A 21,861-nucleotide genomic window follows, 5' to 3' on the forward strand; every position below is an offset into this window, starting at 1 on the left:
TGATTGTTGACTTTGGGGACAAATGTGCACTGAGCTTCGTCATGATTGTCAGTTGTTAGACTCTTGGCTGATGATCCAAGAATGAAAGCCAGTATTCATCGCTATCTTTATTTCACCTTCTTGTCTGCATGTTGTCATTCTTGTTACGTAGTTGGCTCGAGCAAGTGGGAGGAGGGACGGCTGTGGAAGGTGTTGGCATGTCTTCTACTGGATCGGAAGGTGTTGCAGATGGTGTGAAGTCAAAATCATCTTATGACAAGGCGAACAGAGATAAACACAAAGGATGTCACATTTGGAATTCCTTATCTCTATAAACCTATAAACACTATAGGTGTCAGAATATAAATTGACATTTGAAATGTTGAAAAATCCCTTCGAAAGCAGGACTTGACTTACGTTCTGATTATAGAAGTGAACCACTGGAGTGACAATGAGTTGGTGTTTCGTAAACACCTACACTTGTTCACAACACCATCCCAAATGCTCACTTTATCACTTACTCCCCCAGCTTTAAGGTTCTGTTCGATAAAACGTGTATTTGTGGAGAGAAAAACTAAGGTTGAAAACTAATGATGGCATAGGATGCATGAAAAGAGGGTTAACTTATACACATACAAATGAAAAATATTTTTGGAAGCAGAGAAATGAGTTTGTCTTATACGTGGGGCTGACTTTTATCAGTCATTGTTTAATACAGTTAAGATATAGTTGATCCGGCAAGACTGCAATTAATTTTGAACAGTTTCAATGCACAATAAAGAAGGGAAGTAATATATGATCTGCCTTTCCAGATCATCAGCTATGGTACTGTTATTAGGAAACACAAAGGAAGTCTTATAGTATCACATTAGAATAAAAAGGTGCAGATGAATATTTCTTTTGACAAGTTCAGCCACTGTAAAACTAGGGTCTAGTATCTGTGTCACTCTTAGCTGCAACTGGAATAATTAAACAGAGTAGAGATATCCCTAACTCCCACAGATAGTTGGAAATCATATTACATCCACAATAGCCCTTCCAACAAAGGCAGAGTTATAGCTTAAATGAGCATAATGGATGTAATTTATTGAGTTGTGATGTGGCTAAGTTTCTTCTTTCTGTATTTATCCAGTTATTAGTTTTATTAATTAATTGAAGATAGACACTGTTGGCTTGTCCAACGTTTATTGCCCATCTCTAATTACCCCAGAGAAAATAGAGGTCACGAGTTGCCTCCTGAACCATTGTATTCCTTGGGGTGGTGTTACTCTCACAGCGCTGTTAAGGATGTAGGATTTTGATCTGGTGACAGTAAAGGAACAACAATACGATTCTGAGTCAGGATGGTGTGTGACTTGGATGGGAACCTGCTGGTAGGTATGACCCAATGTGTCTTCCCTCCTTGAGGGCTAAGAAGAGCCAGGAGGGGACATCAGAAGTCTTTGGCAGTTAGGATCAAGGCAAACCCTAAAGCTTTCTGTAGGTATTTCAGGAATAAAATAATGATCAGGGTAAGATTTGGGTCAATCAAGGACAGTTGTGCATGGAGTCCGAAGAGATAAAAGAGGCGCTAAAAGAATATATGTTGTCAGTATTCACACAGGAAAAAGAATAGTGGTGGTCGAGGAGAATACTGAGATATAGGCTGTTAGACTAGATAGGATTGAGGTTCATAAGGAGGAGGTGCTAGCGATTCTGGAAAGTGTGAAAATAGATAAGTCCCCTGGGCCAGATGAGATTTATCCTAGGATTCTCTGGGAAGCTAGGAAGGAGATTGCAGAGCTTTTGGCTTTGATCTTTATTGTCTACAGGAATAGTGCCAGAAGACTGCAGGATAGCAAATGTTGTCCCCTTGTTCAAGAAGGGGATTAGAGACAACTCTAGTAAGTACAGACCAATGAGCCTTACTTTGTGTGTGGGCAAAGTTTGGAAAGGACTATAAAAGATAAGATGTATTATCATCTGGAAAGGAATAATTTAATTAGAGATAGTCAACACAGATTTGTGAAGGGTAGGTTGTGCATCACAAATCTTATTGAGTTCTTTGAGAAGGTGACCAAATAGGTTGATGTGATGTATATGGATTTCAGTAAAGCATTTGATAAGGTTGCCCATGGTAAGCTATTGCAGAAAATATGGAGGCATGGAATTGAGGGTTATTTAGTGGTTTGGATCAGAAATTGACTAGCTGTCAGAAGACAGAGGGTGGCGGTTGATGGGGAAATGTTTATCTTGGAGTGCTGTTACTAGCAGGGTACTGCAAGGATCTGTTTTGGGGCCACTGCTGTTTGTCATTTTTATAAATTACGTGGATGAGGGTGTGGAAGGGTTAGTAAATTTGCGGATGACTCTAAAGTCGGTGGAGTTGTGCACAGTGCGGAAGGATGTTGCAGGTTACAGAGGAACATAGATAAGCTGCAGAGCTGGGCTGAGAGGTGGCAAATGGAGTTTAATGCAGAAAAGTGTGAGGTGATTCACTTTGGAAGGAGTAACAGGAATGCAGCGTACTGGGCTAAGGGTACGATTCTTGACAGTGGATGAGCAGAGAGATCTCCGTGTCCGTGCGCATAGATCCCCGAAAGTTGCCACCCACGCTGATAGGGTTGTTAAGGAGGAGTATGGTGTGTTAGCTTTTATTGGTAGAGGGATTGCGTTTTGGAGCCATGAAGTCATTTTGCAGCTGTATAAAAGTCTGGTGTGGCTGCACTTGGAGTATTGCATACAGTTCTGGTCGCCGCATTGTAGGAACAATGTGGAAGTATTGGAAAGGGTGCAGAGGAGATTTATCAGGATGTTGCCTGGTATGGAGGGAAGGTCTTGTGAGGAGAGGCTGAGGAATTTGAGGCTATTTTCGTTAGAGAGAAGAAGATTGAGAGGTGACTTAATTGAGACATATAAGATAATCAGAAGGTAAGATAGGGTGGACAGTGAGAGCCTTTTTCCTCAGATGGTGATGGCTAGCACAAGGGGACATAGCTTTAAATTGAGGGGTAATAGATATAGGACAAATGTCAGAGGTAGGTTCTTTACTCAGAGAGTAGTAGGGGCGTGGAATGCCCTGCCTGTGACAGTAGTGGACTCACCAACATTAAGGGCATTTAAATAGTCATTGGATAAACATATGGATGATAATGGAATAGTATAGGTTAAATGGGCTTTAGATTGGTTTCACAAGTTGGAGCAACTATGTAGTTGTTCCCACTCCCTCGAGCCAACTACATAGCAAGATTGACAACATGCAGACCAGAAGGTGAAATAAAGATAGCGACGAATGCTGGCTTTCATTCTTGGATCATCAGCCAAGAGTCAAAGGGCCTGTACTGCGCTGTAATGTTCTATATTCTATGTTGTCCTTTTAGATGGTAGAGATATTTACTGAGGTATTTAATAGAGACTTGTAATAGTGCCTGATCTGGTGTTCTTTTGTTTGGAGCAGGTTGGGACGATACATTACTTTACAGCAAGAGGTACATTATTTCTTGGAATGTAAATTAGCAGATTAGCAGGTAATCAAATTGAGGTGTTTGAGATGATTGAAGGGGTTAGTAAGATCAGGAGAGAGAGAAACGACTTCCTCTCGTGAGAGAAGTTAATAAGGAGCACGTCCCAACTCCCCCACAACTATTCAACATTTTAGTTGGCTGAAGATGGAATTCAGCCATCTGGGAGAATGTCCAATTTCAGAGAGCTGTTAGATAATCTGATTGGTTGGCGGCTCTGTAGTCCTCGAATCTAATTGGCTGCTTTCAGCCTCCTGCTTGTCTACTTTGGATTCCAGCATCTGCAGGTTTTTTTTGTCTCTGTAGTTCTAGAATCTGATTGGTTGGCAACTCAGTAGTCCTAGAATCCCCACAGGGAGTTGTGGTTGGGGAAGTCCTGGACTTCAGTTTGGATGTGATATGAGGGTCTCAGGGTGGGAATTAGGGGAACACGCTCGAGGTGGAGAGGACATGAATGCTGACCAAAGGACGGGAAGATCTTGGCAGTGGATTTGGTGCTTGATCTCAAAACGGGGCCAGAAATGGAGGCACAATTGACCTGCCCTTAACAGCTTCCCCACCCCAAGGACAGAGCAGAGTCAGTGGACTGCCTTCATAGGCAGGGTGCTAGTGAAATGGGATTATCACTAGACCGGTAATCCAAGAGCCCACGGTCAACATTCAGGGGGTATGAGTTCAAACCGACCTCAGCAGACGGTGAACACAAAAGCCAGCCTAGTGACAACTCTATTTATAGTTGATTTTTTCTTTAAATTGACGTGTCGCTTAAACAGCAACCAATGTAGATCGGTAAATATAATTAATGCTAACCATTTCATGTCTCAAGTTGATGTCTTCAGCCCAAAACAATATCAGGAAGGAGTCTGTTCCTTCTCATCTCTCACCTTTGGACCAGAGAGACTGTGTTGTTGACAGCAATGCATGTCAAAACTTATCAGGTGCTTGAGGGGAGCACAGTGTGTTTGTTCAGTGAAGTGGCATCTATCTTGAAATGAAGTGCTATAATTGAAGCTCTGTCTCCTGGTTTCCTGATGTCGACTGGAAAGAATCATTATTATCTATTTGAGGGAAACAAAATAATTTCTGGTAGCCAGCAAAGCAGATAACCAAATCTAAATGGAGTAGGAAGCATGCTTTCAGTCTACTTATAGACCACATTTTCATAGAATGCATTACTAAATCCTCTCAATATTATCTCAGTGCTTGAGTATTCCTTTTAGACTGACCTGCAAAATGATCACTCGTAGTTTTGGAAGAATTTCATTGAAAAAAATAATGATCTAACTATATTTGCTTCAATTTTTCCAATTTACACAAAAAAAAAAAGATTTAAAGATTTTTGCGCAGTGGGCACTTACTGATGGAAAAGCACAGCTGGTCAGGCAGTATACGACAAGCAGGAGAATCGACCTTTCAGGCATAAGCCCTTCATCAAGAAACTTCCTGTATCATACTTACTTCAGGTTACATTTGCTGATTACATTTCTGTTCCTCCATAACCCTCTGAATCTCTGTAAGCAAAGCTACAGGAATATTTTCATTCTCACAAATACATAGAAGCCCTACAGTATGGGAGCAGGCTATTCAGTCCATCCGAACCCTCTGAAGAGCAGCCCACCCAGACCCACGTCTCTGCCCTATCCCTGTAACCCTGCATTTCCCGTTGGCTAATCCACCTAGCCTGCACATCTATGGACTGTGGGAAGCACCTGGAAGAAACCCACACAGACACAGGGACAACATTGCAAACTTTACACAGACAGTCTCTTGAAGGGGGGAATCAAACCTGGGTCTCTGGTGCTGTGGAGCAGTACTGCTGACCACTGAGCCACCCCTAATATATTGTTACTTGCTTTCATCCAATTCATACGCTTTAGGAGTAAAGTAATTAATTCAGTCGATCGGGTTTGTTCTGCTATTCAATGAGACCCTGACCAGACTGATAATCCTCAACTTCACCTTTCTGCATTTTCCACATAATCCTCGATTTCCTTACTGATTTAAAATGCATCCATCTCAGTCTTGATGACCCAGCCTTGGCTATCCTCTGCTGTAAGGAATTCCATAGATTGAGCTATCCTCAGAGAAAACAAAATCTTCCTCATCTCTGTCTTGAATAGGCATACCTCACAATCCCTCTATCTCGTACACGCACACTATTTCTCACCCTCACAGAAACACTTTAATTGAACCACTCTCATACATATTGTATTTAAGCTATAGTCAAAAATGCTAGAGGCAGTCCCTGGGTTACAAATGGGCTCCATTCCAGAATAAATTTGTACGCGTATCAATACACGGTACAGTGCAGTATAAACTATCTGTTTGTGACTACGACCAAGTGTTTGCCTGTTGGATCCTTGAGACGAATAATAAGGCAGGATTTTATTCAGAAGTATGAATGTTGTGAAGACAGGGATTGTAAGTCAGGGACCACCAGCTACATTAGCAATTGGGAATTCACTGCACGAAGCTCAGATTCCATGTTTCTTTTGAGATTTTAAGTCCAGAGCATTCTGTTGAATGGATGGCACAATTTGAGTGCCATTATAACTCATCTCCTGCTTAAGCAGTCCCTTGGGTTAAGGATGACTCTCTCGCACTCACAGTACTGTGGATCCTGATGTGACTGAGCATTTGACTGACATGCCCAGCCACAGGTTTACCGGGTGGTAAATGTTGAAATGAGTGGGTGTAATGCTCAGGATTTCACCCACTCCTCTTTGCTTTGATTTGGTTTATTATTCTCAGATGTACCTTAATACAGTGAAAAGTTTTGTCTCGCATGCCGTATAGGCAGATCATAACAGAAAAGACACAAAGATTATAAGATGATTGAACAGAGCAAGGAATGATTGAGGTTTTAAAAGTGCAGAATGATTGTGAGAAATTTGATAATAAGATTTACTGCAGGGCGCTCGCAAAGAGTCACCCTGCATCGGTGCCATCTTGTTCCAGATTGTTCTCACTGTTTGAGTTTGGCATCCACTTGGGCCTGTTAGAGATGCTCAAAATGGTCGGCTTCTTTGCAGATGCTTCCACTAATGATGTTGTGATAGCCCAGAGACCTGAACCCATTTCCCAGAATGAAGACAAGCAAACACATTTCAGATCGTCATTTTATAATGCAAGTTCACCTGGAGCAAGATCTTAACCGTTGTGTTGATGTTGAGGCTGTGTTGAGCAGACATCGTTTGAAGAATTACAAATGGGTGGGCGTGAGAGCTGAGTAAAACAATAAAGCAGACATTTATTCCCATTCCCTCACTGACAACCCAAGTTCCATAGGGAATACTATAAGCTGGAGATAATAGGCATGACTTTAACTGGACTTGAAAACCCATCAATTTACTATAATTGTTGTTGGCATATTTGTAATTGAAAAATCTATTGGTAATTCAGATTCAAAACAGAGCTGTAATGGAAGGGTGGGGATAGTGGGGAATGAAATTAGGCATGACAACCTCCTACACCAGCAGAGTGGACATCAAACTCAATTGGTGCTTACAACTTTGCAAACCAAGCAGGAAAATGTTCCGAAAATGTAAGCTGCCACACAGATGGTCTCCTGAAGACAGGAAATATGCCGTGCTGAGGGGAAAGGGCAGGCAATATTGGTTTTGTGGATAGCTCCTTCAAAAGACGGAGCGGCACGGTGGCACAGTGGTTACCACTGCTGCCTCACAGGGCCAGAGACCCGGGTTCAATTCCCGACTCAGGCGACTAACTGTGTGGAGTTTGCACATTCTCCCCATGTCTGCCTGGGTTTCCTCCAGGTGCTCCGGTTTCCTCCCACAGTCCAAAGATGTGCAGGTCAGGTGAATTGGCCATGCTAAATTTCCCGTAGTGTTAGGTAAAGGGGTAAATGTAGGGGAATGGGTGGGTTGCGCTTCGGCGGGTCGGTGTGGACTTGTTGGGCCGAAGGGCCTGTTTCCACACTGTTTCTAATATCTAATCTAAGACCAGTACAGAGTCACATGGCCCCCTTCTCCAGTGTAAGATGCGTGGGCTTTTTGAAATACCAACCCTATTAAAGTCTGAAGCAGGCTCCAATGACTGCGTCCACCTCAGATAAGAATAAGGTCCAAGGTAACCACATCAGGAAGCAGCTCCATCAATTTCAAAATAAACTGGAAATCTGAAATTAAAATAAGTGCAGGGAATTCTGAAAAATGCTCAGCAGATGAGTCTCAGACCAATTTGGAGCCCAGTTGTGAACGTGCCAGGATAATTGTTGGAGTTGAAGATACTGCTATTTATTTCAAGTCAAATGCTGAAACCTTCTGGTTAAAAGAGAGAGAGAGGCAGAAATGTTCTTCACCTTTGTTCTAAATGCCTGTGGAAAAGAGGGTTGAATTATCCACCACACAATCCTCTCCATAACACTGAGCAATTGTGGCTTTGAGCAATTATCATAGAATCCCTTCAGTGCAGAAGCAGGCCATTCAGCTCATTGAGTCCACACTGACCTCCTGAAGGCCACTCGGCCCAGGCCAACCCCTGCCCCCGCTATCCCTGCATTTCCCATGTCTGCACCACCTAACCTAACAATATAGCATGGTCAGTCCACCCTAACTTGCACATCTTTGGACAGTGGGAAGAAACCGGAGCACCCAAAGGAAACCCACGCAGACACAGGGAGAATGTACAAACTCCTCACAGACAATCACCCGAGGATGGAATTGAACCTGGGTCCCTGGTGCTGTAAGGTAGCAGTGCTAGCTACTGAGCCACCCCATGAGTGCCATAAATGTACTCATACATGCAGATGTATGTTCTCTTTCTCTAACACATATAGATTGCATATGTATGTTCTGACTCACAAATGCACACTATATGTCTATGTTCACTCACACATATGCACTCACACACATTTTCTCTTCACACACACTTGATACATACAAACCCTCTCTCTCTCACACAGACAGAGCATACATATATTCTTTCATGCACACACATATATGCTCTCACATGTGCAAACTCCCACACGCATACTCTGTCACATGTTCATGCTGCCTTGCCGCTCACACATGTCTACACCCTCTACATGCTCTCTCAAACATACACTGAAACACACTCTCTCTTTCTCTGTGTCACACACATTGATGCGCTCCTATTCTCTCACATGCAAGCTAATTTCAATATGCGGAGTTGCTGATGTTGGACTGGGGTGGATAAAATCAGAAGTCACAAGACGCTAAGTTATAGTCCAGCGGGCTTATTTGAAATCTCAAGCCCTTGGAGCACTGTTCCTTCGCCAGACCCTGAGGAAGGAGCAGCACTCCAAAAGCTTGTGATTTCAAATCAACCCGGTGGACTATGACCTGGGGTCATGTGACTTCTCACTAAGCTAAATCCAACGCATTGACATTTGAGTTGAACATACATATTTTCAGCAGGTTACCAGTAATCCCCTTTAGAAAGGCAGGTTAGCAGCATAAGTTTATGAATCATTGCAGTGATATTTCAGTCTGCGTCCAATTTCAATGACACAATTACCTGTTTCCTGGGGCTCATGAAACTTGGCTTTGGAATCAACGAGAAAAGAAGGACAATGTAAAGGATCCATTGGAAATGCATACAATCGAAGCACAGATTTGTTCAGAATACATGTGATCACTTTGGAGAGATTGAGACTCAGGTCAGGCCTGGCCTAGATTACGGCTCAGATTTTCAGCAAAATGAATGTCAGAAGCAATGAAACCTAATGTGGCGAGTTCAATCAGTGGACAGCCACAGGGGGAGGAGCAGAGAGAGAGAGGCAGTAACATTAAAGACAAGTCAATATAGAGAGGGGGAGCAGGGAGGGGGATCGGCAGAGAAGGGAGAACAGAAACAGTGAGAGGGGGCAGCAGGAGAAGGAGAGAAAGAAAGAGAGGAGAGTGGCCGAGAGAAGGGAGTGCTGAAGAGAGGGGAAAGTGGCAGACTGGGGAGAGCTGAAGAGAGAGAAAGAGGTGGGAGGGTGTGTAGGGAGAGACGGTGGCGGGAGAGCTGTGGAGAGAGGGGAGTGCTGCAGACAGAGGGGCATTCTGCAGGGAGAGAGTGAGGGGAGTATAAGATATGAGGGAATGCAGAGAGAGAGAAAGGGCAGATAAGTAGAGGGAGGGAAGATTAGAAGAGAGGGGTGAAATCAGTAGTGAGGGGAATGCTGTGGAGAAAGGGGACAGGAACAGAGAGAGTAGGGAGTAGAGAGATGTAAGAGCAGAAAAGAGTGAGGAGAGCACAGAGTGAGGGGAAAGTAGCTGATAGTGGGGAGTAAAGCAGAGAGAGGGGAGAACAGAGAATGGAGAGAGCAGAGAGAGAGAGGGAGAGTACAGTAGAGAGGGCAGACTAGCAGTAGAGAGGGCAGAATAATAGAGACCAGGGCATACAGTAGAGAGATGAAAATAGCAGATAGAGGGGAGAGCAGTGGGGAGGGGAGAACAGAGAGTGAGGGAGAGAAGCAAAACAAAAGGTGAGAGTAACAACATTGAGAGAACAGATATGCAGTTCATCAGAGGCTTGACTGTGAAAACAAAGTCACTCTCTAAGAAGAAGACGAGCTCTCGTTGACAGTGTGATACTAGTTCTTAGTGTAAGTCACCACACACCCTCAATCTTTTCAGCTTGGGATTCTTCCAGGGCTCTGCGAGAGAATATTTCCAGGATTTGAAGAACTACATAAGACAGGGGCTGCTGGTTTGTTCAGAATTGAGAATGATATGAACTTTGCTTGTGGTGACGCTGGTTAGAATGGCTGGTCTCTGGTGGGTAACTTTGTTTGGTTTTCCACAGGTGTAGCATGGCATTGACTGCTCATCCTTCAATATGCAGCCATTGTGCAAATACAAGGAAAAAAGCATTCTATGGACATGTGCCAGGAATTTCCAGGATGCATTTATCCTATAGCAGGTCAGGTCCCTATGGACTGTGCCAACAGATTCAAGAACAGCTTCTTCCCCATTGTTATCAGATTTATGAACAGATCTCTCATCTATTAGAGTTGACCTTTCTCTCTGTAGCTGTAATACTATATTCTGCATTCTGTTCTATTACGCTGATGCACCAATGTAAGGCATGATTTGCCGAGGTAGCATGCAAAACAATACCTGTCACTGTATCTCAGTACATATGACAATAATATATCAAATCAAATCAAACCAAAAATCAAAACATGAGGGCTGTCTGTTAGATCACAAACCTGGCTAATAATGCCAAAGGGAAACCCATGAGCAGGACAGTGAAATTCATATGATCACAGGAAATGCAATTGGATAAACAATTGGCCTGCACAAGATCTGCTTCAGGACTCTCGTTGTTCTGGAGTGACCTTCAGTCTTCACTAAATGGGTTTTTTTTTGCAGAGCTATGGCTTCCTACTATTTCATTTTTATTCATTCACAGACGAAGATGTCAGAAAATAAAGAGTGAGCCACATCACTGTGGGTCTGGAGTCACATGTAGGCCAGACCAAGTAAGGATGGCATTGTTTTTCCACAAAAGGAACCAGATGGGTTTTTCTCGACAATTGACAATGGATTCATGGACTCTGCGCAACGTAACCAAGCAGCAAGGTGCTGGCCCAGTGGATCCAGCAGACAAAGCAAATTATTAGGAAGGGAAACAGAATGATATCCTTAATTGCAAGGCAAATAGAATAACAAAATCATGGAATCCCTCCAGTACGGAAAGAGACCATTCAGCCCATCGAGTCCAGACCACCCCTCTAAACTGGGAGCTGCGAAGAGGTGGAAAGAGATACCGTCTCCCTGCAATATGAGAGGGAAACCTACAGGTGGCACCAGAAAGCTAAAGCTGAAGGTAGTTCCAGTGATAAGAAGCTGGAGCTGAATTCACCATTCTGGATGTAGGGCTGAAGCATGTTAGTGAGCTTACCAGGTCAGGAAAAGTGAGCACACTTGTACACTTGCATATAACCTGCTATACATATCATTTGTCTGACCTCACGGTGCTTTGTCAAGTCAGCCACATCACATCACTCTTCATATTCACTCGTATATATGTATCTATGCATATCTGCACACCCCCATCTACCAGACCCACCCACCCTGATCCCTATGCAGTCTGACAACTCACCCATGGTAATAACCCTCACCAAGTACCTTATGGTCTTTTGGGTGAGCATATGGTGTCAGTGTCACTCAAATTGCCTATTGCAGGAGAACAGTGCTTAAGCTCTGCATCCAGCATGGTGAACAGAAGCTCCAGTTTCTTCCCACCGGCATATTGCAGGGAGATAGTATCTCTTTCTGCCTCTATGCAGCTCCCAGAGAAGCATTGAGCAGTGTCATGATCGCTCAGTGATTATTAAGGCAGCCTCACAGTGCCAGGGACCTGAGTTTGACTCCACCCTCAGGTGACTGGAGTTGGCACATTTTCCCCATGTCTGCATGGGTTTCCCCTGGGTGCTCCAGTTTCCTTCCACAGTCCAGAGATGTGCGGTTTAGGTGGATTGGCTGTGTTGAAGAGGTTAAGTGTGTTATAAAACATAGAACATACAACATTACAGCACAGTACAGGCCCTTCGGCCCTCGATGTTGTGCCAACTTGTCATTCCAATCTGAAGCCTATCTAACCTACACTACTCCATGTACATCCATATGCTTGTCCAATGACGACTTAAATGTACTTAAAGTTGGCGAATCTACTACTGTTGCAGGCAAAGCATTCCATACCCTTACTACTCTCTGAGTAAAGAAACTACCTCTGACATCTGTACTATATCTATCACCCCTCAATTTAAAGCTATGCCCCCTCGTGCTCGCCGTCACCATTTTTGGAAAAAGGCTCTCCCTGTCCACCCTATCTAACCCTCTGATTATCTCATATGTTTCTATTAAGTCACCTCTCAACCTTCTTCTCTCTAATGAAAACAGCCTCAAGTCCCTCAGCCTTTCCTCGTAAGACCTTCCCTCCATATCAGGTAACATCCTAGTAAATCTTCTCTGCACCCTTTCCAAAGCTTCCACATCCTTCTTATAATGCAGTGACCAGAACTGTACACAATACTCCAAGTGCGGCTGCACTAGAGTTTTGTACGGCTGTAGCATAACCTCATGGTTCCGGAACTCGATCCCTCTATTAATAAAAGCTAAAACACTGTATGCCTTCTTAACAACCCTGTCAGCCTGGGTGGCAACTTTCAAGATCTATGTACCTGAACACCGAGATCTCTCTGCTCATCTCCACTACCAAAAATCTTACCATTAGCCCAGGACTTTGCATTCCGGTTACTCCAACCAAAATGAATCACCTCACACTTGTCCGCATTAAACTCCATTTGCCACCTCTCAGCCCAGCTCTGCAGCTTATCTATGTCTCTCTGCAACCTACTACATCCTTCATCACTATCCACAACTCCACCGACCTTAGTGTCGTCTGCAAATTTACTAACCCACCCTTCTACGCCCTCATCCAGGTCGTTCATAAAAATGACGAACAGCAGTGGACCCAACACTGACCATTGTGGTACACCACTGGTAACTGGACTCCAGGATGAACATTTCCCATCAACCACCACCCTCTGTCATCTTTCAGCAAGCCAATTATTGATCCAAACTGCTATATCTCCCACAATCCCATTCCTCTGCATTTTGTACAATAGCCTACTGTGGGGAACCTTATCGAACGCCTTGCTGAAACCCATATACACCACATCAACCGGTTTACTCTCATCTACCTGTTTGGTCACCTTCTCAAAGAACTCAATAAGGTTTGTGAGGCACGACCTACCCTTCACAAAACCGTGCTGACTATCCCTAATCAAATTACTCTTTTCTAGATGATTATAAATCCTATCTCTTATAATCTTTTCCAACACTTTACCAACACCTGAAGTAAGGCTCACTGGTCTATAATTACCAGGGTTGTCTCTACTCCCCTTCTTGAACAGGGGAACCACATTTGCTATCCTCCAGTCTTCTGGCACTATTCCTGTAGACAATGACGATTTAAAGATCAATGCCAAAGGCTCGGCAATCTCCTCCCTGGCTTCCCAGAGGATCCTAGGATAAATCCCATCCGGCCCAGGGGACTTATCTATTTTCACACTCTGCAGGATTTCTAATACTGCCTCCTTGTGAACCTCAATCACACCTAGTCTAGATGCCTGTATCTCAGTAATCTCCTCGACAACATTGTCGTTTCTAGAGTGAATACTGTTGAAAAATATTCATTTAGTGTTTCCCCTATCTCCCCTGACTCCACACACAACTTCCCATTACTATCCTTGATTGGCCCTAATCTTACTCTCGTCATTCTTTTATTTCTTAAACACCTATAGAAAGCCTTAGGGTTTACCCTGATCCTATCCACCAACAAATTCTCATGTCTTCTCCTGGCTCTTCTGAGCTCTCTCTTTAGGTCTTTCCTGGCTACCTTGTAACCCTCAAGCACCCTAACTGAGCCTTCACATCTCACCCTAACATAAGCCTTCTTCTTCCTTTTGACCAGAGGTTCCATTCCTTTCGTAAACCACGGCTCCCGCGCTCTACAGCTTCCTCCATGCCTGACAGGTACATACTTACCTAGGACACACAGTAGCTTTTCCTTGAATAAGCTCCACATTTCTAATGTGCTTATCCCCTGCAATTTCCTTCTCCATCCTATGCTTCCTAAATCTTGCCTAATCGCATCGTAATTGTTAGCCCTGGTAATGTTGGGATGCTGCTTTGGACAGTTGTTACAGATGTGGTGGGCTGAACAGCCTCTTTCTGCACTGTTGGGGTTCTATGAAAGAGGAATAATTAAACATTCTTTAAGCCTTCATTTTCTGCAATTGTGCATCTTTATGTAAAAGCTCTAAATTCCTCCAAATTCCACATTTGATTTGGCTTTTAAATGCTGGTATAGGAAAGGCAGTGTATGGGTCCACATCACTTATGGACAGCCATAAAATTAATAGCTACCTCAAAGGTGGAAAAGTATACTGATACATTGAAATTCCTTCCAGGCTTCATGGTGACACAGAGTCCTCTTCCATGAAACATGCCTCACGAACTAATCTCAGGGTCAAACTATGTCTCACTTCTATATTTCACGCAAACATTAAAACAACCTCTCTATTCACAGTCACACACATGCTCATATGTACACCCACACATTCCCTCAGAGTCTGTATCTCATATACGCTTTCATTCATGCATTCACTCATACACACATTCACTCACACTCTGTATCTCACATACAATTCAGTTGCAATTTCTATACCCCACACACATTGACTTACATTTTCCATCTCATGCACATATGTTCACTTACACTCTCTATCACATGCACACAATTGCTCCCTCTTTCTCACCCATTCACTCAATCTCTCTCAGACACACATTCACTTACATGCTCTCACATTTATTCCTATCTCTCTCACATACACATTCACTCACATTCTCTTCTCTCTCTATCTCTCTCTCACACACACAAACACACACACTATCTCATACATACACTCACAATCTATATCTTTTACACACATTCACTAAAACTCTTTATCCTTCAAGTTCACACATTCACACACTATTTCTCACACGCAGTCTCAGGCAGTACAGTGGCTCAATGATTAGCACTCCTACCTCACAGCACCAGGGACCTGGGTTCAATTCCACTCTTGAGTGTCTGGCTGTGTGAAGTTTGTACATTCTCCCTGTGTCTGTGTGGGTTTCCTTTGGGAGAGCTGATTTTGTTCAAGCAGTTCAAAGATGTTCAGGTTAGATGGATTGACCCAGCTAAATTTCTCATAGTGTCCAGGGATGTGCAGACTAGGTGGGTTAGCTTTGGTAAATGGGGGATGGTCTTCAAAGGATTGGTGTGGACTTGATTGGCAGAATAGCCTGTTTCCACTCTGTCGGGATTCTATGACTCTCCATTTCTCTCTCACACACAGACACATTCACTAACACTCTCTATGCCACACGCTCTCACGTTCACTGATTTTCCCCTTCCTTCCTCACAGAGAAATACCATTCTTCTTTAACTTCCACTGGCTGTCCAGAAATACAATGAGTCACTTTTGCGCACATTTTATTTTCATGTTTATTGTAGCAAATGAGCTAGGTATTTACATTTGCTTATTTTCCAAGTATGTTTTATTCTACATTCAATAAGTAAATAGAAACGAGTGAGGTGGGTATTAAAGCTGCACTACCTTTAACTCTGCCTGGCCTTCCCCAAATCTGATGGCTGGTGCACTTTTAGAGAGAATGTATTAGAGGCTAGGTTGATGAAACAAGAAGACAGATGGATTTAATTCCCTTTGAAAAATACACAGTAGGAACTAAAATGGCAGAATGTGCATGTATTTAAAGGCTTCATGTAACTATCTCTGCCTCCCCATTGTGCACTAACATCCACAGTGGAAATCTTGTGGCTAAACAATACCACAGTTTTTTTGATAATGGAAGGAAGCTGGTCATAGTTGATTTGAAAAGTTCTAAAAAAAATTCTAATACTGTCAGGTATATCTGTCAATATAAATACATCTATTTGACTTACAATAAAGTAAAATTAATCCCAGCCTTACTGAAAAGCATACTTTTAGTTTCTCATCTCTCTTCTCTGTTCATATTTCTGTCTTGAAATGCAGTTATCAAGTTTATCATTAGTTCAAATGGAATGCTGTTCTTGATCAATAATCCTTAACAGTCAGAGATAGACTGACAATAGTGGATGGCTAGGAACATATTACAGAGCTACAACACAATGGGTATCGGCCTACTGTTGCTTCTAATGAAGGTTGTTTGTTAACGTTTTACAAAGGGCCACAACGAGATTCCTTAGTGTCACTCGGATATCCCTGATGATCACTGTTACAGCTGATGAATCAGATGACTCTGTAGCTGTGTCCTTTGCAGATTGAGCTTGTTCTGTATCACACTAGTGTGTGAGACATGCCTGAATGCACACTCCCATAGAGAGACAAACCCATTCGGATAAACCATGTAATTGTTTCAATGATGATTTCAGTTGCCCTTTGGAAACTGAGATTGCCCTGCCTTTTAATGTCTAGTACTTGTGTTTACTTTGTGGAAGAAGAGAGGGGATGGCGTTGAATCCTGAATGAGCCAAGTTTGTAGTGACGGTAAGAGGAACTCAGCTCCACCAATAGGCAACCAGGACATAGACATATCCTCTATGTATCTTTAAAACATGAAATGAAATAGGTTAAATGCAAGCCCAAAGATCACAGGGCTGAATTCCCTGATGGGCCTTTGATTGAATCTGAAGAATCAACACGATGAGCATTTATGCTACTTTTGGAGTTCCCAGAACTGTCTGTGGATTTGGTCTCCTTCTCTGAGGAAGGACGGTCTGGCGATAGACGGAGTGCAACAGAGGTTTATCAGACTGATTCCGAAGAAGGCAGCAATGACTTATGAAGAGAGACTAGATAGGTTAGGATGATGTTCACTGGAGATGAGAAGAATGGGGGTGTGGCAGGATTTCCTATAAAATTTTAACAGAACCACACAGGGAAAATGCAGAAAGGATATTCCCAATGACCAGGGAGTCCAGAACCAGGGGTCACAGTTGAAGGATATGGGGTAGGTCATTTAGGACTGAGAGAAATTTGCTCACCCAGAGAGTGGGGACCCTGTGGAATTCTCTGCCACAGAAAGTGGTTGAGGTCAAAACATTGAATGTTTTCAAGAGAGAGTTAGATACAGATCTTAGCGTTAAAGGGATCAAAGGCTAATGGGTAAAAATGGAACAGGGTACTGAGTTGGATGGTCAGCCAGGGGAGTAAAGGGAAATGGACATGGGCAGACCAGACTCAAAGGGCTGAATGGTCTACTTCTATTCTTATTTTCCACGTTTCTGCGAATCTTTCACCAAAGCTACAGCAAATGATCAGGAGATACCACACAGCCAGCATTTATTCCTAGCCATCTCTCATTCTTGGTGGTGTCTTGCATTTTGAAGAGTTTTGTGATTAAAGATTACCCATCCAGCATTTATCTTTCATGTTGTATCTCACTGAAACTAATCTCCTTGATGGAAGTATTTGCAATGAAAGAGGAAGATGTGACAGGAGGGAAAATGTGACAGCGTCTTTGCAATGAACTTTTGTTCATAAGATCTAACACCTTTCTTTGAAGATTAGATTCCCGACAGTGTGGAAACAGGCCCTTCGGCCCAACAAGTCCACACCGACCCTCCCAAGAGTAACCCACTCAGACCCATTTCCCTCTGACCAATACACCTAACACTCTGGGCAGTTTAGCATGGCCAATTCACCTGACCTGCACATCTTTGGACTGTGAGAGGAAACTGGAGCACCCGGCAGAAATGGGGAGAACATACAAACTCAACAGAGACAGTTACCCGAGGCTGGAATCGACCCTGGGTCTCTGGCGCTGTGAGGCAGCAGTGCTAACCACTGAGCCACTGAGCTGCCCCTAAGAGTCAAGCCTCCAAATTATGGATTCGTAATCAGACATGTAACTTGTTGTGCCACAGCCTCTGGGCTTCTAAAAGATATTTTAGAATATAATATTACAGTGCCTGCTATAACTTAAACAGTTGGTGTCTTCTTTGCAAAAGCCGTATAAAGTATCCTCTTCATAATTTATTTTTCATATTCCAAAAGAAAGCTTTGCCAAATGTTGACTGTGTTATTTACATTTTAAAAAAAGAAAAGCATTTTATAACATTAGTAACTTTATCAATATTTGAACAATATCTCAAAATACTGTATAAGTCAATTTGCTCATTAAGCTTTTTCTGAAAAAAAGATGTATCTAATTATTCTTCTACCTATCCACACATGGAACGTATTGTACAGTAATGTGTATTTGTTGATGAGAAAATCTCAATGGGAAGCTCAAGCTGTTCATTTGCCACTGAGGATGAAAAGGTGAATGTTGAGGTAAATTAAGATGTCCGTGTGTGAGGCAAATCATGGTGTAGCATTAAATGAAACTCAGCTTGGGTTTTGAATGCTTGTGACAGGAGAGAAAGACTGAAGAGGATAAAAGACACCCCTCAGTTTTGAGCTCCTGAGGAAATTGTCAGTGGGAGCCAGTCGACTGGGTCAGGACGATTCATCGCTCCTATTCCAATGCCGGAATTTCACCGGAAGCACAGCAAGAAATCCAAGGAAATTCGGCATGTCCACAAGCACACTTACCAATTTTTATAGATGTACCATAGGAAGCATCCTATCCAGATGCATCACAGCATGGTATCGCAACTGCTCTGCCCAAGAACACAGGAAATTACAGAGAGTTATGAATGCAGCCCAGTCATTCACGCAAACCAGACTCCATCCATTAATTTCACCTACATTTCCCGCTAACTTGAGAAAGCAACCAACATAATCAAAGACCCCTCCCCACCCCAGTTATACTGCTTCCACCCTCTAACATGGGGCAGAAGATGCAAAAGTTTGAAAACACGTGCTAACAGATTTAGGAACAGCTTCTTCCCAATTGTTATCAGACTTATGAACTGTCCTCTCATATATTAGTGTTGATCCTTCTCTGAACCTTCTCTGTAGCTGTAACACTATTTTCAGCATTCTGTTCTATTATCCTGATGTACTCCTGTAAAGTATGATTTGTCTGGTTAGCAGACAAAACAACAATTTTCACTGTATCTTGGTACATGCGACAACAACAAATCAAATCAATTAAAATCAAAGTCTTACAACAAGCTATAGTTGGAGGAGTGTAGGTATCTTGGGGGATTGTGAGACTGGGAATGATTACAGAGATAAGGAAGTGGGGGATTATGAAAGGATTTGCAGACAAAGATGAGAATCCTGAAATCAAAATGTTGTTTGACCAGGAACCGATGTAGATCAGCATGCACATGGGTGAAGGGAATAGGATTTCAACAAGTTAAGATACAGGCAGCAAGGTTTAGGATAATCTCAAATTTAAAGTTTGTAGAAAGTCGGACATTGGTTGGGAATGCATTGGAATAGTCCAGTCCAAGGATAATGAAGGCATGAAGGAGGACTTCCGCTAGAGACGAGCTGAGACAGAGATTGTGTTGATGACATAACAGAGGTGATATTGATGATATAACAGAGATGAAAATAGACAGTCATAGTGATACCAGAAAATTGAGTTAGGAAGCTCATATCAGGATCAAAGACCAGAGGGAAAAAACAGTGAAAGAAAAACAGAAATCTTTTAAAATGCATACACTGGAAGTTTAGCAGCTCCATTTTAAAGTGTACAAAATGAGTTGGACCATATACATTATTTGCAAGTTTTACTGTGTTGTTCCTTCTGGGATGTGACTCCAAAGTTGTGAGCAGACTGGCAAAACCTCTCCACAGAGAGGAATGAAGTCAATAGCTAGGGAATGGAGTTTGATGCAGAAGACTGAAAACAATGATTTCAGTCTTCTAAGGGAAAACGAAGAGGAAATCTTTGTTCATCTGCTACTGAATGTCAGAGAAGCAGACATGATGCTCTAGCAAGGGTGTAATGAATGGAATTGCAACCCTATACGCTATGGGTTCTATGAAATATTGTATGTTAGAAATGTAACAATTGGCAGGTAGTTTGTCAACTGATCTCAATACAATCCAAAAATATTCTGTAGAAGAATTCAGCTGTGATTCTGTAAAAGAGTTCAGCTCCTCCACCTGAAGACAGTGATGATTTATTGTGGTTACATCCAAGACTGTTAGCCATCATCTGGTACTTCACACAGGGAGTCCTTCATTCTTGAATTGAGCTGGGCAATTTTCTGAGAATCATAGAAACTCTACAAGCCATTCAACTCTACAAGTCCACACTGATTCTCTGAAGAGCATCCTACCCAGACGCCCCCCTATTCCTGCAATTGTATTTCCCTTGTCCAATCCATTCAACCCGCACATCTTTGGACTGTGGAAAGAAACCAGAGCACCTTGAGGAAACCCAAGCAGAAAATGTGAAAACTCCACACAGTCAACTGAGGGTAATTTGAACCCGGATCACTAGTGCTGTGAGGCAGCAGTGCTAACCACTGAGTCACAATGCCCCCCACCCCACCAAGTTGCCTGGAGGGAGTCACAATGGAGTCCCATTCGCAACTCATCTGATGTCCATACATCAATATTCCCCGCGGATTCTAGAATGTGATTAGAAATGGACGTTCAACTCTCCGAACACTGCCTCCCTACTCTTGTGCTAACATCCCTAGGCTGGAGGGATGGCCAGTCACTTGTTTAAAGTAGGAGAGCTTAGTGCACACCTTCTCAGTGCGTTTTTAATAGAAAACAAAAATAACATCAAACAGTTCCCCAAATTGTTCAATTTTTGAGCATGCCAAGGGTTGCAGAAGCTAGGCAGGAAAGCAGAGTTGAAGAATGATAGAGCAGACCAAATGGCCTCCTCCTGCTCTTATTTCTTAAGTTGGTGTAGAAGGAATTCATTAGACAATCAGAATATCATCATCGTGATTGTGAGTCCAGCTATTTTGCTGCAAATTACTTTATAATTTGTTCCTGCCTTAAATATTAATATATTCCTGACCTGCGTATTCAGGAAAAAAAAGAGTAAATTGCACAACAAATTGAGGAAACATGTTGAAGGACACTTGAATGTGCAAAATGAACTATTCAGTGACTATAGTTATATGATCCTAAACACCAGAGGCACAATTAACTTCCATTGCTCATATCAAGTTGTATCTAATCTGTACAACACATGTTCTTGTATGATTAGGACCATTTTAGAACATTGCTTTTCCATGGATCTCCTGTGGTGCTGTCTTGTCGTTGTAAACCTGATAGAATACAGAATGGTTGCAGATTGTCGAAGGGTCAAGTGAATAGCAGGGATCAACATTTGCAAATTGTCATGATATGTAATGACCTCTTACAGTATAGGCAGTCCTTGGGTTGCAAATGTGTTGCATTCTGCAGTCCATTTGCAAATCAATTTGTACGCAAGATGGAACACAATGTAAAGGAACCATTCATAAGGACAGGAATGTTTGTATGTCAGATCTTTAAAATGACATCCCTGTATGAGATCGTGCCTGTAAGAATGAGCATTTGTTAATTGTGGACCGCTGTATTTATAACACTGAGGCCTGCAGTAGACTTTTACACTATAATTACCTACAAAACAAGATGACCCAGCCACTTACACCTGTCTATTGTGCCAAATGCTAACCCCTTCCACAAAGACCTTTCTAATTTCACTTCCATGACCCTTTCATTCATTTTGGAGGAAGTAGTATTTTTTTTAATTCGGATCAGTGGACTGTATTTCTGTTTTTTTCCTCCCTGAGATCAGACTGGATCTGGAACTGTGATTGTTGGTGCACAGGAGATTGCGGGACATGGTTAAGAGAATTGGTTACTTGGAAATGGAGCAATTTCTCTTTTTTAATCATAAGTGTTCCCCACCACAACTACGATGACCAGCAACATGAGGTAAGG

The sequence above is a fragment of the Chiloscyllium plagiosum genome, unplaced genomic scaffold (assembly GCF_037043375.1).
Source record: "Chiloscyllium plagiosum isolate Xiang-an unplaced genomic scaffold, Cpla_swu_hap1 HiC_scaffold_42, whole genome shotgun sequence".
Classification (NCBI taxonomy): domain Eukaryota; kingdom Metazoa; phylum Chordata; class Chondrichthyes; order Orectolobiformes; family Hemiscylliidae; genus Chiloscyllium; species Chiloscyllium plagiosum.